The following is a 20,322-nucleotide window of genomic DNA, read 5'->3' as shown; positions in this document are numbered from 1 at the left end:
ACATAAAGTGTAGCTGGTCTTTTAAAAAAAAACATTGAAAGTTAACCAAGTGGATTGAACAGTAGTTGCCATCAACAAATGAGGCTACAGCATTATTCTGTAATAATGCTAGAGAAGTTTCAGATTGAGAAAATCCATCATAAATGAATTTATACGCCCACCCATATTTTTTTAATTAAAATCATCCATGACTCCTTGCTGTAGCTTTGACTACTAAGTACTTACAAATAGCCTTATTAGACATGTTTGGTTTTTTCACAGCTGTAAAAATACATATTTTGCCACATGATTGCTTTTCATTTGATTTATTTAAATAGACTTAGGTAAAGATACAGTTTATATGGAAGGTTAAATGGTCAAAATCCTATTTAATTAACTTATACCCACTTGGGAAACAGCCAAGGTAAAGGAATGCAGTGAAAGTAAGCTTCAAATAATATTAAATCTTTGAAAAAGAACTAACCACCTTTGGTGAAAGACTTTTCTGTTCTTAACCTTGTGTCGTTTAAACTATTTAAATGAGCCATGCAAAACCTTACATTTAATATATAATAGGGCTTCAAAAGAGAGATTATTTTTTTCTTGGCAGTTACAAGAAAACGGATGCAATGGCACTGAAAGAAAAGGTTATAGTTACCTATTTGGCCATGGTTCCCACTCTTATGTACTAGCCATAGGTATAGGTAATGCCTGATCTAGCATCTATTATTTTTGTTCAAGATGAGGAACATATAAAGTATATTACAGAACTGGATAGAAATATGGACCAAGATTTTCAGAAGCAAATAGTGGTTTTGAGTGCTTAGTTTGAGACACCTTTAAAAAAAAGTCTTGGTTTTCAGAGAGTGTCTGCTCCACATTTTCTGAAAATCAGGCCCCTATAAGGTGTCTCAAGCTGGGCACCCAAAATCACTGGTCATATCTGACCATGGGCATGAAAAGAGTTCCTGCCTTAGACAGAACATTTACTTCTCATAGGAAATCAAACTTCCAGGCTCACTCTTTCCTTCTCCACTAGTACAAGTCAAGGAGCCCCCAACTGCAATTCTGCAATACTGTCTTCTACAGATGCTCCTCTGCTGCAGTTCTACAGTGTCAGAGTTCCGCATGACTTTCTACAAAAGACCAGGGCTGGGAGGGATAGAACAGGTATCCCACAGATCTTTCGGTAGCATCCCACAGAATTTCAGTCAGAAACCCAAATAGGCATTAATGCTACTTCAAGCAGCATTACTTCCCTCAGGTGTTACAATTGCACAGCCATGTGGGGACCCAGCTAATGAAAGCACAGTGAGGAGGGGAAGGTAGCATGGAGGGGGCAAACTGCCATGCAGAACTGGGGCTTCCTTTCCTTGCAGATTCTCAGTCTCTGCTGGGTTGGGAGACTATAACCCCAGCTTCAGAAGGTCAACTTCAAGCCTTTCTGATCTCTATGTCCCTCTTCTGTGGTGTGCTCTGCAGGTCTGGACAGTAGCCCTATGTACTGTAATGGTGCTGGGAAACATTCTAAAATGGAAAGTAGATCTGTTACTTAAAACTGCCATTTAATCTCATATACCTTGTGATTCAGCTTGTGCGGTTTCCAGTCTATTTAATTTTATATATACTTATTCATTTGCAGTGCTGCTCTATAGGATTTATTTTAATTTATGTGACTACTTTGGCATGATGTTCAGTCTCTAAAAAGCCAGCCCAGCAAATAGAGTTGTATAACCTGATGGAGCTTAAAAAATAGCAGCTTTCAACTAGAAGGGTTCTTTGCTATCCAGGATGCAACTGTAATGATGTCCCATCTCTTAAGCTAAAAACAAAGGCTTTCATAACTCAGCATTCCAGATTAATTAAGAATTCCTTACTGGTCTCAAAAGTATTCTCCCTTTTGGAGAGAAACACTAGAGAAAACATTTATCAAAAGCAGAAATATGAATGAAAAATGAATTTTTCTTAGGCTTATACTTTCCTGTCTCTTATTCCTTTCTCTTTCCTCCACCCAAATACACATTCCCCACATCAAAATATTTACAAAGGTAGCTAGAACCAAAACTGGCTCCAGAGACTGATAAGGTATTTTAAAGACCCTGATAATAATAGATAAACTCGTACTGCCCCACTTTTTGTCATGTATAGTATTTGAATCTGTTGAATTATGCTTATTTAAAATATGTTCAGTACTTCATGGAGCTATCTTTAAGTCCCGAATAGTTCTTGTTTATTTTGTTTAAATGAGCCAGAAGATTGTCCATGCCATTCCTTAGACCAGTGATACTCAGACTCAGCTTACGCACAAATAAATCTGTTAGTCTTTAAGGTGCCACTGGACTCCTTGTTGTTTTTGTGGATACAGACTAACACGGCTACCCCCTGATACTTCAGACCTCAGTGGTTCAGAAGCCAAATTAACGATAAACATTACCCACAAGAGCCACAGGAGTGTGAAATCATTGTTTTGTTTACTATTTATATATATTCTCATAGCAAAATGACTGACCAAGTATTCTGCAATTGGTTAATAACATAGTAAAAGCATCCTGATTGGTTAATAATTAAATCACACAGTGTTTTTAACATCATGTGTGCTGCAAAGAGCCACAGGAGACACATTAAAGAGCCACTTGTGGCTCCCAGTTCTCAGTTGGAGTCTCACTGCCTTAGACCCTCCTGCAGTTCCTTCCCACCAATTGCATCTGGATTTACACACAAGGTCCCCTGGATTATTTTGCACCAGAAGTCTTAAATGTGTTCTAAGAACATTGATTAACCACGAAGCTAAACTGAATATATTGATCATGTGTATGCAAAATGCCATATTTTAACTACCTTTAAGATACTGTAGCTTCACATAATGTGGCCCCTAAACTTCTTTTCAAAGGAGGTGGATGCTAACAGCTCATCTAGCATGCAGTCAACGTAGATTTCATTTTACACAGTAGATTGTGAAACCTTTACTCCAGCAGTGTACAACCTTGGCAGCACTGCAGGCTCTTCTGGCAACTTCCCTGGAACCAAAAGGCCACACTAATTTGCATATAAATTTGCAGAGGATTTTAATCAGATATAAATGTGCAGTCATGTTTTAGCAGAGTGCTGTGTATATACATTTCATTTCACAGAACACATAGACAAAATATGCTTGAGAGCAGTGGGGGGAAGTATCAATAGGAAAACCAGAACTTTTTCTCTGTGCTGTCGTCTTTTGTCTGTGTGGTGACCACAAACATTTCTGCATGTAGCTTTGAGTCTGTTAGCCAGTTGTGATGTTTCAGTTCAGAGGCAGACAAAGAGCGTGTTCACAAATGTAAGTACTTCCAAAGACGCTTACACAATTCCAGTGTTGTGTAACGCTGGATATCAGTCAGCTGACTGGCATATATAGAAATTCAGTAAGTTTCATTCATGAAATTTGGATTGAGGCATGAATACTCAATCTGTTCACCTTGAACTTTGGCCTTACAGTTTAAGGTTTACACCAGTGGTGGGCAATCTGTGGCCTACGTGCTGCTTGCAGCTCATCAGGGTAATCTGATTGCAGCCCGCGAGACATTTTGCTGACGTTGACCGTCCGCAGGCACAACCCCCCGCAGCTCCCAGTGGCCACGGTTCACCATTCCCGGCCAATGGGAGCTGCGGGAAGCGGCGGCAAACACATCCCTGCAGCCCACCACTTCCCACAGCTCCCATTGGCCGGGAACAGCGAATGGCGGCCACTGGGAGCTGCGCGGGGGGGCGTGCCTGTGGACAGTCAAATGTAAACAAAATGTCTCACAGCCCTCAATCAGATTACCTTGATGGGCCGCCAGCTCCCCGCCACTGGCTTATACTGTTCCTTTGCAGTTGGAAATTAGATTGCAGAGAACTTAAACATTTTTCTGGCCCTTTGAAAGTGTCTGAATTGTTGATTAAATGAGTCTTGAAGCTTCTTGATCCCTTAAGGACACAACTGTTATACTCTGACTTCTTGAGTAATTGTTGGCAAGTCAGGAAAATGAGAGAAGCCATTCCACTGAATCAGTCTGTAAACAAAACAAAATTTCCATCTACTGCATGGGCCCTCAGTCCCCTCTTGCTCTCTGCAATCCTGAAGCATGTACAAAATGGGTGTCTTGATTAGGCAATGGCCTATTATAAGAGACCATCCCAAAATATCCCCAAACCTTTTGAGTTCTGTTCTGCTCCTCCTTTATTAGTAACCCTTCTCCATTATTCAACCAATTCTTGCCCCTAAGGAATCAGTTAAGATATTTCACTATATTTCTGCGTATCTGAAAAGAATTAGTTGTTTGTGAGTCAGGAAGTCAGACTTGCAGAAAGTGGAGGCCTGCAGCAAGTGGTGAACTATGAGAAATTATTTTAGTTGAAGAGTGAGTCTGTTCAAGCTCCCTCAGCCGGTTGTTCCTTCTAAAGCTCCCAGTCCCTCCCACCATTCTGTTTGGCGTAGCTACTGCACCCAGGAATTCTCCCATCTGCTCGCTCATCTATATTCCACACCTCCAGAGAGAGGTTCAACCCAGGAGCAGCCAAAGCACTTTAGGCAGTACACCACTGACCTAATAGGTCTTTCCTGTTTGTGTTCTATTAGATCCAACCAATTCTGATTAGCATGATCAACAGGAAAGGCATTTTTTTAAAAATCCACCTTGGCTTTTAAGTCATTCTAATTAAGCATCAGCATTAATAGCATGTTGATATAAATGTGGGCAGCTCACATCTTTTATTATTTACTTTACAGTAATACATAGATGCCCACACTGAAATCAGGCACTAAGTACAAACATATCCTAGAGCAATTGGTTGTGGTGTCCGATCACAAATGCAGGAAGACAACATTGCATCAGTTTATATGTAGATGGTTCCCTTTGGCAGGTTTTCTTTACAAACAGGGGCGGCTCCAGGCACCAGCGCAGCAAGCACGTGCCTGGGGCGGCAAGCTGGGGAGGGGTGGCGTGCCAGTCATAGTGAGGGCAGGAGTCAGAGGGCCTTCAGCGGTGTTTCTGCGGGAGGTCCACCTGTCCTGCAGCTTCGGCGGCAATTCGGCGGTGGGTACGTTGAAGGCACAGGACCAGCAGATCACCCACAGAACCGCCACCGAATCCACGTTACCAGTGGACCTCCCACAGAAACGCCGCCGAAGGCTCCCTGACTGCCGTGTTTGGGGCGTCAAAAAACATAGAGCCGCCCCTGTTTGCAAACATAAGGGTTAGAGATCTAATTTCTGCAGTACTGAGGAGACTGCCACCAAGCAGATGGCAAGAAAAAGCATGGCAAGCTCTTTGGAAGCCATGGGTTATATTCCTTAGTTTTACTGCACAACTGTGGGGATAAATATCTGTGAGTGAGTTTTTACCCACTGATCTTGTTGGGCCCAACCTCAGAGGTGACAAGTCAATAATCATTGTAAGTGTCATGCCTGGGGGCTGACGGTCAGAGCTGAAACAGGAAAAACAAAGAAGATGGAAGAAGTTGTAAGAATTTGGCTCATCATTGTCTGGTTTGAAAAGCACATTCTAGTGAAAGAAGAGGTACCGATATTTCCAGTGGTGAGCTGTAGCCGGTTCCCACAGGTTCTCAAGAACCGGTTGCTAAAATTAGACCTCCATGGAGAACCGGTTGTTAAAGGGCCAGAGAGTGGGCAAAGAACTCCGGTCCATGGGCCGGACCATCCTGTTGCTCCCAGGATTCCCAGCTGGGAAGGCTGAGGCTCCCCCAGCCCTTCCCCCGCTTCCCCGCAGCTGCAGCGTGGCCAGCCACCGGCATCAGCTGGGCAGCTCAGCTGAGCTCCGGAGTCGTCCTGCTGCTTTGAGCTGCCGGCAAGGTAAGGGGGAGGGGGCTGCAAGCTCTAGGGCTGCCGAGGGGGCAAGTGGGGCAATTTGCCCCAGGCCCTGCAGGGGCCCCCGGCCCCACGAGTATGTCTCCCCCTGCCCCGGCTCCTCCCCTGCTCCCCTCCCCTTAAATCAGAACTTTTTATAGGGAACCGGTTGTTAAGATTTTGGCAGCTCATCACTGGATATTTCTGTAGTCTTGATGTGTTCCAAAATCTTGGTGTCTGAGCTATTAAGCTTCTTTCGTTTTTTTAAAATAAGGTTCCTATGGCTCTCCTTGCAAACTATGTTGAACTCACTAAGGCTACTATTTTTGTAGTACTTCTGTCTGAAGTATTAACTTTCCCAGAGCTCACTTGTAGAGACTCTATTTTATTCTCAAAGACTGGAAGAGGTATAGTAGATTCCTTCCTGGCCATTTTTCATGTGAAGCCTTATTCACATGGTAATTGAAAAAGGCTTTGTGGACTTTGTTCTCTACTCAAAGAAAAAAAAATACAGCTGTGGCCAGCTTGGGGTAGTAGAGAATTTTTGCTGACAGACTCACAGAAAAAACTAGCTTGGAAGTTACCACAGCCACCCAAAGGTTAAAAGATCAACTACGAACTATGTTACCAAATATTAGTGAAAACAAAACCAGTGAATAAAATGCTAGCTCATCTTTGTTTAGTTCAGTAACAAATGTGCAAGAGTTAGTTAAAATGTTTTGAGAGATCTGTGTACAAGGTATTCTGTAATTGAATATCGAGTGCAACAATGCCCCGAGTGTGGTGTTCTAAGAGATTATTTATATTACTATAGCACCTAGATGTCCCAGTTAGGTATCAAACCTCCATTATAATAGGTATTGTACAGCATCAAGCTACAACATCTGGATTCAGATTTCTTACAATCTAAAGTTAAAGGACATCTAGGACTTTGATTTGGACTATTATAATGACAGGTTCAGAATTCATAGTCAGATCTGGGTTAGGATTTCAAACACATTCTCCAAACTTTGCTGCTGTTCAGATCCAGGATTTTTGCCTCATTATTATTGTTATATAATGCGAGCACCTGGAGGTCACAAGTAACATCAGGACTTCATTGTGTTAGGTACTGTATACCACACAGTAAGAGGCAGATCCTACCCCAGTGAGTTTATAATCTAACCAAACAAAACAGACACACACAGAAGTGAAATGACTTGCCCAAGATCATGCATCTATTCCATGGCAGAGTCAAGAATAGAACCAGGTCTTTTGAGTGCCAATCTAATGCCCTGTCCACTGCAGCATACTAATAGGCCAATCATCCTTAGTGGCTAGAGTTGCCGGGCATCTGGTTTTCAACTGGAATGTCCAGACGAAAAGGGACCCTGGCAGCTCTGGTCAGCACTGCTGAACGGGCCACTAAAAGTCTGGTCGACAGTGCAGCAGGGCTAAGGCTGGCTCCCGGCCTGCCCTGGCTCTGCATGGCTCCCGGTAGCAGCTGCCATGTCCAGTTCCTAGGAGCAGGGGCGGCCATGGGGGGTCCACACGGTGCCCACCACCCCAAGTGACAGCCCCGCAGCTCCCATTGGCCGGGAACCACAGCCAATGGGAGCTGTGGGGTCAGCACCTGCGGCTATGGGCAGTGCGCAGAGCCTCCTGGCCCCTCCCCATAAGAGCCAGACATGTCAGCCGCTTCTGGGAGCTGCCTGAGGTAAGCACCACCCGGCTAGAGCCCACACCCGAACCCCCTCTAGCACTCCAGTCCCCTGCCCTAGGTTGGAACCCCCTCCCACACCCTAACTCCCTTCCAGAGCCCGCACTACTCACCTCCTCCTGCACCCCAAACTCCTCATCCCCAGCCCCACCCCAGCCTGCACCCCCAACCAGAGCAATTCGTTTACTGGGTCTTTTAGTTGTAAATAGAACAAAATCTTGATCCTGCAATGATCTCCATTCAGGTGCTTGAATGCGGGACTCTGTGTGGGAGCAGGAAGTATCCCAGGCAAAGTTCTTTGCCGGATCAGGAACTATGAAAAACAGACACTGCCTACATTTTTATTAATATTCCTGACTTAGGATTTTTGGACGTGGTTAAAATATGCAGCAATATTTTTCTATATGGGACTGAAATCAGAGAGACTCATTGTGAATTAGCAAATGAACACAATAAAGAAGTAAGACATGGTATAGAAGAGTAAAATGTCTCAGAAAACCTTTTACGTATTTGACTAGCATGGTTCTGATGATATTTAATAGCATATGAGTAAATTTTCTGTATAACACTGGCTGATCACATAGAGCTAGCTCCTCTGTTTCCAGCTGGATAAGCTGCAATTAAAGGCAGCTAAAAATAAATATAAATGGATCTGGAAGGGATGTGGCCTGTGTGACAGAATAGGAGGAGATACCATCTGTATTAAGGTGTGGTCCATCTTATGAAAAAGGCGGAGAGTCACTGCTCTAGTATATCTGGTAAAGGGAATTAAGTCTTACACCCGCCTATACACACAACGTGCACCAATTTAGCTAAAATCTCTTTTAAAATCAATTTAGTTAAACTGGTGCAAAATCCTGCATAGATACTCTTAAACCAACTTGAGAGCATCCACACAGGAGTTGGCACCAATTTAATTAAATTCAAGACACAGCTTTAAACTGGTGCAAGTTTGTGTATAGACGAGGTCTTGGAAATAAGAGACCTCATTTCTGCACAGGTCTAATATATCTCGCGGAGGGGTGGTGAGAGACTGCCATTTTTTGTTTGAATGATGGGGTGTGAGAGCTAGAGAACTGAACAATAAAGTCTGTTGTAAAATACTTCCTGCGAACCTTGCCAGTTTGGAAAAATCATAGTTTATTTCTAGAGTCAAATAATCTATTTTAAAATACATTTTTAATCCCGGCCTTAAGACTTGGCTCCCCAGTGCATTTCAGGAGCATGGAGTAACTGGACAAAACTAAAGCCCAGGATAAATCAGTTTTGAGTAGCCATATACTTAGCCCCAGTGAACAGTATTCCTCAACAAACCAGCTGTACGGTTTAGCCTATGGAAGAGAAGCCTACAAATGAGCTAGAATCAGTACTGAAATAATCACTTATTTCACCTCTGAGCTAATGCCACTGAAGATATGTAAAGAAACCTAACAGGCGGCTGTCTGTACTGATCCTGGCCTGTGGAGAAATAGAAGGCTTAAGCTAACAATACTGCAAAGAATGTTTTTCATATAATATAACAATAGTATTTTTAAAACTTGCCGCAATGCAAATCCATTTGAGAAACAAAGTACCTTGTAATATATAAAAATTGTATTTTTTTAAAATATGTATTTCTATAAATGTCTGTTTATATATGTATGTTTTACATACATTTATGCATACACGTACTTAGACATGCTGTGTGTGTGTGTGTGTGTGTGTGCGTGCGTGTGCATATAGACACAGAGCTAAAACAATGTATGTATATGTACCTATATTTGAGGGGGGTGAAGCGTTTATAAGAGGCTGTCCTGATTTAATTTCTCTGTTTGCTTGTATTCAGCACGTAAGGGCTTATACATGCAGTTTGCTCAGAAGAGTGCTGAAGTACTTCTTGCTTGTGCCTCAAATCAGAAATGCCATGAAGTGCAGCTGCAGAGATAATACATTCCCCCCAAAGGCTTTGGCTGAGCAAATTAGGTGTCAATGGGGTGCCTGCGCAGGCAGTACTCTCTCTAATTAGTCTCTTGAGCCTCGTTGGTGGCGGGTATATGATGATCTAATCAATTGGTCTGTGTCTGCTGGTACGTGTAAAAATCCCACCAGGCAGCGCTGTCTCCCACAGGTCACTCACCTGCACAGCAGGGATGCTCATTTTCATTTTTCATCTCTTCCATCACATGATGCTGACAGTTGGTTTTAAGAAAACTGAATCCAAAAAAATATCTAGTTCATAGGGCATGCGGGTCAGAATAAAGCTGCATTATGGGTATTGGAGAGCCAATTAATTAACATTGATAGCAAAGAGCTGTATGTAGATATTACCGGAATACAAATTTTATCGATAATATATTTGTTTTAATGGCTTCACTAGTACAGAGATGAATAAAAAAGAAAGAAATGCATTATCTGTTAATATTATACAATTTTATGGAGCAATAGCTGGGTATATGAATATGGGGAGGGGACCATTGTTGATGGTCTTAAATTGCCAGTATATTTCACCTTCCAGGAAATGCAGTGTCCCCCAGTTATCTGGTTGCATTTGTGTTTACAACCATATTTCATAGGAATGAACTGTCTAAAGTGCTGCTAAATAGAACTGCACTCGGAGTGTGCTTTGCATGTTAAGGACTCTGCATGAGCACAGCTCCACCCTGTTTTATAATTTGCTCCCTAATTAATAGCACCTTGGGAAGGATGCTGAGGCTGCCAAAAGTAGCCTGTAAGGGAACCAGAGACAAATATTTTTAAAGGGAAGAACTGTCCTTTTATAAATTAAAAAAAAGATAATCTTCAGGAAGTGTTGGCCTCTTAGTCACCCCTCCCTTGCCCCAGGCCTTGAGACTTAGAATTAATATTTAAAATACAAAGCTTTTGTATCCTTTAATAGTGTTGCTATTACATCAACAGCTGCAATATTATACAGTTATTCATTGCTTATTTTTAAGCTGGATTAATAAATTGTTTGACAAAACAGGGTGTATGCAGCAGAGAATTTCATACAGTTACAATTACATTGCTTGATTTGCATCATTAAATATTTCAGGTGCATCATTAACTTGCTTATAATCTTTTATTATTTTTAATAGAGACATTATGAAAATCTAAACTGTCTCATCCTGCAGTGCAAAAATAAAAGTTCATTTTTAAGGCAGTCTGTTACATGTCAGACGGTACTTTAAGGAGATCTGAAAGAGCCCTTGTTTGCTCTTGGGAAATCATAAGTTGTAAATATTCCATTTTGCAGCTTATGCTTTTATAAGCAAAGCTGTGACCAGGGGCCATACACACGATCTGTAAAGTCACCAAGCAAAACTTCGATTTGTATGATCAGAAAAAAAAACAGGAAATTTTAGTGAGGATTTTTCTAAAATAGATCTCTCTTTTTTTACATGCAAAAGCAGAATTGCTATCGTGTAGAGAATCCTGGTTCAGGAACAGCCTTGGGTCTTAGATGTTTGGTGCTTGAAGGGTGGGGGCAGCATGGACCACATTGCTCTCCAGTATCCCTTTCGCAATGACTGCATTACCAACCTGAAAGCCAAAGGAAAGGTGTCTCAGAAGCAGTCAGCACTGGGGATGGGAGAACTACACTGTAACAGTTAAGGGGGTTCTTATTCAGAGCCACATCAGAGAAACAAAGGAGCCTCTATAGAAATCTTTGAACATTATTCCACATGTTAATCACCACTGTCAGTCCTTATTCCATCTTGTAACCAAAATGATGCTGTCAGTGTTTCCCAGCATGTAAAATGGCAGCTCCTGCTGTTTAGTGTCGTAAATCATTTGTGCTAGCATAAGAGCATAAGAATGGCCATACTGGGTCAGACCAATGGTCCATCTAGCTCAGTATCCTGTCTACTGACAGTGGCTGGTGCCAGATGCTTCAGAGGGAATGAACAGAACAGGGCAATTAGCAAGAGACCAATTCCCTATCTCCCAATCCCAGCTTCTGGCAGTCAGAGGGACACCCAGAGCATGGGGCTGCATCCCTGACCTATCCTCCATGAACTTATCTAATTCTTTTTTGAATGCAGTTATACTTTTGGCCTTCACAACATCTGCTGGCAACGAGTTCTACGGGATGACTGTGCATTGTGTGAAGAAATACTTCTTTATGTTTGTTTTAACAATGCTGCCTATTAATTCCATTGGGTGTTCTCCACAACTGCTGGCCTGATTCTGTGAAGTGCTGAACATCTGTTTGCGACTGGAGAGTGCTTGGCATGGCACAGGAGGCATGTAGCACCTCACAGATGTTGGCCCTTCATTAGAGAGTTGTCTGTGTCTGATCAGTTTTACGTGGAGAGCCAAAGCTTGGAGAGTTTAGGTGTTTTGCAACTGGAAAATTTTAGTGTCACTGGGAAAGTTTTTGTTTGTTCACTGTGGCAAAGAGCAGTTTGTGCCCTTAGTGGAAACTTCTTCCTCTGTCCTTCTGTTACAAATGCCAGAGACTCAAGTTTTGTTATCCCAGATCTGGTTAATTTGAAAAGCAACATCTGGACAGGGTCTTATGTCCCAATCATTTTGCCACTCGTATTGGATGATGTCTGCTTTGCTTGTTATACCAAGTCCTGGGACTCCAGCATTATGTGCTTACCCTTATAGTCTGGCCAGGTGTTCTCTGCCTGCAATGACATTTTTTTAAGCAGTACAGGAACCACAGGGATCAGCAGGGCAACCAGACCAAAGTTAGGGTTGCAGAATAGAAACCCAAGGTGCAAGAGACCCATCTATCCCCACTGAACATTGAACAGGCTCCAGGAACTATAAATCTTCCTGTTTCTCAGTTGCTTCCGTACAGGATGGTGGGGGTCTCCACTAAGCAGTGTTAGTTTAGGAAAATGTGGAATTTGGGGAATATTATCAAAATGTCACCAATGAACACTAGTGAAATTTTAACCCCCAAAATAGTGCGCTTACTTACATAAGTGTCAACTAGAGAGTTCATCTTCAATATGGTCTTTGAAACCAGAGATCCTGAGGCATCAGCCATAACCAGCATCCAACGGAAGAGTGGGATTTTCATGTGGATGCCAGGAGCTAAGTGTTGGTAGGCGTCCAGCACAAATCACAAAGGCAATTGGAAAACAACCCACATAGGACTCAAGAAATGGTCAAACAAACTCCAAGAGGCCATAAGACACTAACTGCCACACACCACTCATAGTGTGTTTTTGTTGATCTAGCTCAGATGCTGTGTAGTTTTAATGGAGAGGGAGAGGAGCACTCAGGGACTGTGGTAATGAGCCTGGCATGGGTGGAGAGAGAGAAATTGCAAAAGGTGGAAATTGTTTAAGCTACTTCTGATGAAAAAAGCAATTAGTCTTATGCTTGAAGCTGCAGTTTGCATTAGTTTTTCAGGCGATTGTTTCTTTCCTGGTGTTGAAATGAGGTCCTTATAGACTGGAGTCAGTGGCGTGCACCATTTGATTTGTGTAGTTTTAGGAGGTGCTAATACCAACAGAGCTCTAAGTCTGATAAATATTTTTACGTAACTGCCTTTTTAAGTGCTGTTTTCTTGTATATGTGAATCCTTGCAATTCCATTTAAAAGTGTAACAAGTGCCCATAGTTCAAATCTCATCTTTTAGAAAAACCTGTTTTAAAAACAATATCTGTATTTCGAACCTGTCTTTCGGTAATTACAGAATTCCCGATCGTCTTCAGCAAAGAGCTTGTATAGAAACCCATTTGGAGATACTTAAAGGTTAAAAGTGCTAGTGACAAAACTTAAATCCTTCCAGTGGATCCATTCAGCTATAGCTCCTATTACAGTCAATGGGATTTTTATTTAAGTACTTCAGGATCATGCCCTACGGGTCCTCAATCTGTTTGGCTGGCCCCAAATAAATAGCAAAATGATCACAAGCCATCTTTTCAGAATCAATCATTGGGAGTGAGTTTGATGAAATGGAAATCACTGGCATGATTCAAAGATAAAACTAGGGAAATGATTACAACATACATATGCTAGAAAAGCACCAAAATAAAAATGAGTGTTTTGTGTTCCTGGGTGTTTATCATTACCAGGTGGAGTTTACAGAGCTATTTGCTATATATACCTATATATAAGCAAACTCCTTTTTTGGGCAAAGTCTGAGGGTATCCGTTTATCAGGTAGATCAGCCTCAGCTGTCCAGCCCTCTGTTAGGAGAAGAGAATGGTCATTAGCGCAACTGCTAGGTGCAGTACAGGATGAGCAGCAGGGGAAGGGAGCAGACATAGTTTATAAGCTCCAAATGCTATACCAATAAGCAGCAGGTTCCTCTTTACGTGCCTAGGGCGTGAGCATCTCCTGCAGAGACAGCTGTCTGGTACCACGTATACCTGTGTATACACTCCAGTTGAATGTGTTGGTGCTCATGGCCCCTCTGAAGAGTAGGCCACTTTTATGTAGATCCCTTAGTAAGGACTTAGGCGCCTTAGTTTAGGCACCCGATTGGAAAATGCTGGCTTCAGGGCAGTGGTCCCCAAACTGCGGGGCGCGCCCCCCTTGGGGGATGCAGAGGAACATTTGGAGAGACACGTGCAGTGGGGCCTGGGCCAGCCCTCACTGGGAGCGGGGAGGGGAGCACCACCCAGCACCATTCTGCTCCCAGCTGTGCTCCATCTCTGGCCCCACCCCTAACCGCGTTTCCACACTCAACCCAGGGTTCCAGCCCCAGCTGAGGCTCCACTCCTGACCGCCTCCCGGAATTTCAATAAGGCCATGGCCCCACTCCAAGCCCCAGCCCCCGCTCCTGACCGCGGGCTCCCATGGGGGTGTGGCTGATTCCATTACGGGTAAGGTGCGGTGCGACAGAAAAAGTTTGGGGACCACTGCTTTAGCTTTGCTGCTTTGTTGAGACACCTCATCTATGTATGTTTTGGGTTTGTGGTATTTTGGTCAGAGTGGGAGCAATAAAGTAATGAGGGCTGGCTGTGGGCAAACATACTTTTTAGGTTCAGAAATGATAAAATGATGCCGGTCATGAGACTGCTTATAATTTCTATTTTTCCCTTACAGGATTACGTTCACTCACTCTTCAGGAGGGAAACAGAACCTAATTAGGGGATCAATGATTTGAAGGAACCGTGGCCCTGTCTCCTTTTTCTCTCTCTGGTGGATTTCATTCAAAAGAAAACCGAAGCTGGCAAGACTCCGTTTTTCCCTGCAATTTACTTAAAACCTTGCACGCATTTGGATACGTTGTGATTTCAGAGAACTATGTGAAGATTTAGCTTTTGCTTACTGGTACATGGGATGTACTCTTTTCAGCCTTTTGTGTTTGATTTTGTTTGATTTTCCACTGCAGCACAGCGTCTTTGTAAAGATTTTTATGCTTTCACCAGCAAGGTCTTAAATACGTTAAGACAACACATTTGGTGTTCACACTTGTTCAGTAATGTCTGTACATAAAAGCCAATAGTGGCATAAAAATGTGTGTTTTCTTTGAGAGTTGGGCATATTTTTCAACCAGTAGGGAGGCTATTTCTAGCTAGAGCAAGCCCAAGTCCTCAGATTGACTGACAAGTACAGTATCTTGCCATTATTCCTAAAGTGGATTTTTACCTCTTCAGAATGTTCACATCCATTTTTTTTTAAAAACCTGGAAATAATTGCATGTTTATTTAGAACTCAGAATTTGGTTATTCCGTGTAGGCTGCGTAGCATGCCACTTTACAAAACAGGCCTGCAGTGAAGAAAAAATGACAGAACATACTATACTAACAGATACAGTCATGAATTCCTTACCCTTTGCTAATATAGATTTTTAAATATGTTTTATAGGTCTTGGCTCCATCTTTACTTACTTTTTCCACACCCTATTTAACTTCTGGAATATTTGCTGAAAAAGAAAACAGAGCATGAAAACAGAAAGAGCATGAGTTTACTTTAGGACAGACACTAGGGTGCAGAAACAGTATTTGCTGAATGAGCCACGAAAACTACCTTTGTTGTTTTGCTTCTTAGAAAGCAAAATGAAAAGTCACCCTGATCTGAAATGTTTGCTGTTCCACACCAGAGCATTTTCACTTATTTTCCTTAGACATTTTAATCTGATTGGAGGACGCCACCAGCTACTGTGTATTTAAGTTCTGTTTTGACTGAATCACTCCAATGCAAACTTGGCAAACAGTGCAGTCATGTCATTTTCAAAAAGGAGACTTCTGCTCCCCTGGATTGGGGAGGCAGGGCTTTAGGGGAGCTTGTGGAACAGGACCGCCCTAATGTACAAACCTTTGAATTCAGAGAGACTGGGAATGGGGCAAATCCTGCTCTTGAGTTATAATGGTGCTTGAACAGAAGGGCTTGTTAGGCTATTTTATTCAAAATGTGAAGTTCCTCTGCTTCCTGGATGCATCAACTGCCAAAAAAGCGCACTGGTTTAGCATGTAATGTTTTGTTTGGAGGGAAGGGGGGAAAGAGTTGCGTTACCACCCCTTTATTAAACTCTAGCAGTGTTTCTGTTGGGATCTAGGAAAGAACACCCAACAAGGCAAATCCTGGATTGTTCAAAAGCTACCAGTAGAGCTTGCCTCTTATGAACTACAGTAAATATTGCTCTGTTCTTTCAAACACAGTTAAGATGTGAAAATACACCCAATAGTTGCACAGTCATTAAAACCATATGTCCCCTGTGACATCTCTGTTGTTTAGAAACTTGTAAAAACTACATGAAAGCTACTTAAATAACAATCCTATTTTAAAACTTACCACAAATTCATTCTGGTACTTACAAGGACAGGAGGTGGAAAAAATAAGCAGCAAGCCCACTGAACTTTTCAAACTCATCACAAATGAAAATTGCCTTATATGTCATTTGCTTTGAGTTACGTTTCATTTTATTTTTTAGAGAAAAATCTTTTGTACATTATCTTTGCTACTTAAATCATATGCAATTTGATGTTTAAAATTAGCTATTTTTTAAGAAAGGCTTTACTTCAAAAATCTGTAGAATTTTTGAAAATGTAACAAAGCTTTCAGTTAGGAAAATAAGAGCAGTTCCTTAGACATATATCTTTTACTTTGGCAGCTTAAATAGGGAGGGTGAGCAATTATGCTGCTCCATGAAACATCTGGTGGATTGATAGAGTAATTCCCCAAAGTGTTCCCTTCGGAGGGATACAAGTCTAGCACCTTACTTATCCATGGTAAATCAAGCATAGCATTTGCTTAAATCAAGTGTATATTCCTCTCTTCTCTCCCCCTTTTAAACAACCATTGAAATCGTTAATGGTTATGGCCAAAATGTTCACATTTGAGTACCTGAAGTTGAGTATGTAAATTTAGATTTAGGTGCCTAAATAGAAAATGACTCCGTTTTCAAAGGGGCTGAGCACCTCTGAACTCCGAGTAGAATTTTGGGAACTCAGCATTCCTGACAATCAGGTCACTTATTTACACACCTAACTTCAAACACCCAAGTTTGAACATTGTGGCCTCTGCTCATCAGCAGATTTATTATTCTCTTGAGGAAATTCTGAAATGTGAGTGAGTGTCTTCGTGGATGGATAACTTTTATTCAGACAGTTGATGGGGTTGGGAGTAAGACTTTGAAAAGGTTCACACAGATCCCCAAACCCACTCAACAGCAGATAGTGCTCCGAGTTCTAGCGCAACTGCAAACCTCAGGCCAGGTGCCAAAAAGCTCCCTAGCCCTGGGTGGTTGTGATTGTACAGCCCTGCTCCCCCTCCCTCTCCTTCCAGAGCAGCCCCTACTTAGTGAGTTGTCACCCTGAAATACCCATCAACTAGGAACCCCAACTAAACATTAGATCTTTCTGTGGAAGGCCAAACAATCCTCTTGCTGCAACATCCTGAAACTGGGTGTTTCCTCCATTGCTCCCCTAAGAAGTGCTGGCTGACCATTCTCCCACTGCTGACCCCCAAATCTAAAAGGGTCTTCAGAGAAGCAAGAGGAGGCAAATTGGCTCTTGAAGAGATGAGCAGGAGCTAGGAAAGAATCCTGCTCCTGCTGTCAGCCGCTGCATTCTGTTAGGTAGCACTTCACACTCCCAAGCACTGGGTTAGCTGCTGAGTTTTGGTAGGAATGGCCATTACTCCCTAGAGCACAATAGTTTGTGAAGCTATGGGACGCTACCTGCCTCTAGTCAATAATACCATGGCTGGCAACAACAGTGGGATGATTTCCCTTCTACCGCCTTGCTGGTCCTTTGATGCTTTCTGATGTTGAGGGTAGGTGGTGGCTTTGCCTGAGGGAAGGGTGGCAGCTGTCTGGCATCCCTGAAAATCCAGGGGAGTGGCAGTGGGCCAATAAAAGTGCAAAGGCATGTCCTAGCTCCATAAAGATATTAATAGTAGGTGGAGGGGGAAGGAGAGGTGGTGATGGGGATGATCTGTGGAAAGGGAGGATTTCTTGGAAGTTCAGGTTCATAGAACATAACCATATACGTTACCATCTCCAGCTGGCTTTGATCTTCAGTCCTGCTGGGCTCAGTTCATCTGTCCCACATGAACCAGACCCAGCAAGGAGTTGCACAGCACTAGTCAGGACCCCTTAGCGCTATGATAGTATCAACATTACATCACTGCATAGTATCCTGGATTGGGTGGTGGGTTTTTTCCCAGAAAAACATTGCTTAGGATAGCAAATCTGTTCATGCAGCACATGAAAACTCTATCTGCAATGCTGCAGACATTGGGGGCTATTCTTGCCTTTGGTGTGAGGGAGAACTTTACACCGGGAACTCCCACTAATGCTAAAGGATGTTACAATAATCAGTTCCCCACTGATTGGTGGGAGAAATACACCTCAGTGTGTTCTTTGTAAGTGCACACATGACTAAACGTGTTGTCAATGCTCTATGTTATGCTTCTATACAAAATACTCATCTGTGAATATTATTGGTTTTGTAACCTTTGTTTATATAAAATCTTTAGGCTGTACATACTTGGGGGCAAACTACTGACACCCCATATAAATAGAAATATGTTGTTTTGCCACCTATAACAATAACCTCCCCTACCAACATAACTGTATGTTACTGCCTTGCATTTTTTTTCACATAAGCAAAAATAAAAGGATGCGCAAAAAATCCTACCCAAAAAATGCATTTTGACAGTGCTGCATACAAAATCCCTACTCACCAACTTCAGTTGGGCTTTTTGTATGATGCATTGAGGCATTCTTTTTAACAGGGGTTTGGTACATGAAAACAATGTTAATGTAATTTTATATATATATAAAAAATTATGTATATATAAAATACACACACACATACTTCAGAACAGCAGCATAGTAAGCAGTGCAGTAAAATAAATGTGACATTTGTAATTTGTCTGTATTATGAAAGATGTAATGGTTTGTCAGCTGTAACTGTTTTCTTGTAACATGATATTGAATAAAGTCTAGCAGAATCTCTCTATTCTCCTTGGTGTTTGCTGTGTAGAACTACCATGCAGTATAAATTTCCTTGCAGAGAAATGAAAAGTATAGTGCTTGTAAACATTTTTTAAAACTTTTTGTTAAGGCAACATTACAATAAATCATTAACATACTTCACTGTATATTACTTATTCAGGGTCAAGTTAATATTTAAAGAACATGACTAAAGATTCTGGCTGGGGAGCCCTGGGGAGTATGCTAGAAAGGATGTCCACATTTCTAAATACTTATCCTGGTTTTGGTGCTTCTCTTGTGTACATACTTGCTGGGTGTCTTTTCCATTACAAGGACAGTGCATATTTTACTATACTATAATTCCAGAGGAGGAGGGGTCCCACATTTCCAATAATGTGCAATCCTGAGTCTAGCTGCTAATCATAAAAAAGATATTAATTTGTCATTCTGTTTAAAATGTAGATCCTTTGCTGGAGCATTATGTAATCAGGTCAGGGGATCCCTGGGAAACTGGCACGTTGATGTAAGAAGAATCTTTTTAATAATCACCACATGTGCAAATATGTTCCCCTTTCTCTGCAACCCCTCCAATAGAGCCCCTCTCTAGTAGCAAAAATGTGATGGCCTTTGACTCCAGTTGAGATCCATCTATAGAAATTTTCTTTACGAGCTGTACAAACTGAAAATAATTATATTTTAAGGAATGGAAACTACAGCAAAAAGCACTCTGTAGATGATAAATTGAAGAGTCTTTAGACCCTGATTCAGCCAAGCATCTAAGCACATACTTAGTTTTAAGCACATAATTAAGCATATCCCTATTCAGCAAACCACTTAAACGCATGCTTAGACAAGCCTTTGAAATCAGTGGGATGTAAGCACATGCTTCATTTTAAAATGCTTTGCTGAATTGTGGCATTAGTGAAGTAAATTTTAAACATATAATTATTCTACTTTTAATTTCATGTTTCAGGATACTCTGCTGAATTCTGTATCAGGATAACAGTGCACAGAAGAAGTTATTTAAAAAAAAAGGTGATACTATTAATATAGGGCAAACAAAAACACAACGATAAATAAAGTTGAAATTCTATCTAGACTTAATACGATGCTAATTGCTTGGTTGCAGGGATGCTTGGGGTTTTTTGTTTTTGATCATTTTGTTATGAACATAATAGACCTATTCACACTATGCTTTCCTTTATAAAAAAAAAAAAGTGACCTATTTTTAAGTGGCAATAGGCTGTTTCCTAGCAAAAAATTTCTGAGCAAAAATGGGCCCATTTTTAGAGATGGTATTTATATTAAAAATATACCCAAGATATAGTTTTGCATGTAATATGAAAATTACTATTGCATCAAACTGAGACATCAAACTTGGATGTGTTGCAAACTCTCATGAAATGGAAGTGACAATTCTTGTGCAAAAGTATTCACAAAAAAACACTGAATTTTTCCTAGCTTTATTAAGACACTTGGCCTGATTTA

At 41.6% G+C, this 20,322-nt stretch overlaps 1 protein-coding gene and 1 long non-coding RNA gene across 3 annotated transcripts in view; one reads left to right on the top strand and one right to left on the bottom strand.

Annotated features, from left to right (window-relative positions):
* Positions 1–18,859, top strand: part of CDK14 (cyclin dependent kinase 14) — a 543,410-nt gene extending 524,551 nt beyond the window's left edge. For both annotated transcript variants that reach the window (XM_045003530.1, XM_045003531.1), the window contains one exon: positions 14,496–18,859. The gene's annotated coding sequence lies outside the window, so the exon portion shown is untranslated. The remainder of the gene's footprint in view (positions 1–14,495) is intronic.
* Positions 10,888–20,322, bottom strand: part of LOC123362953 — a 29,813-nt gene continuing 20,378 nt past the window's right edge. Inside the window, exons 2-3 of the long non-coding RNA XR_006576657.1 lie at positions 15,284–15,318; positions 10,888–11,021 (exon numbers count right to left, since the gene is read on the bottom strand). This is a non-coding gene — a long non-coding RNA (uncharacterized LOC123362953). The remainder of the gene's footprint in view (positions 11,022–15,283; positions 15,319–20,322) is intronic.

This window comes from Mauremys mutica, chromosome 2 (assembly GCF_020497125.1).
Source record: "Mauremys mutica isolate MM-2020 ecotype Southern chromosome 2, ASM2049712v1, whole genome shotgun sequence".
Classification (NCBI taxonomy): Eukaryota; Metazoa; Chordata; order Testudines; family Geoemydidae; genus Mauremys; species Mauremys mutica.
This window is presented reverse-complemented; position numbering and strand designations above follow the sequence as displayed.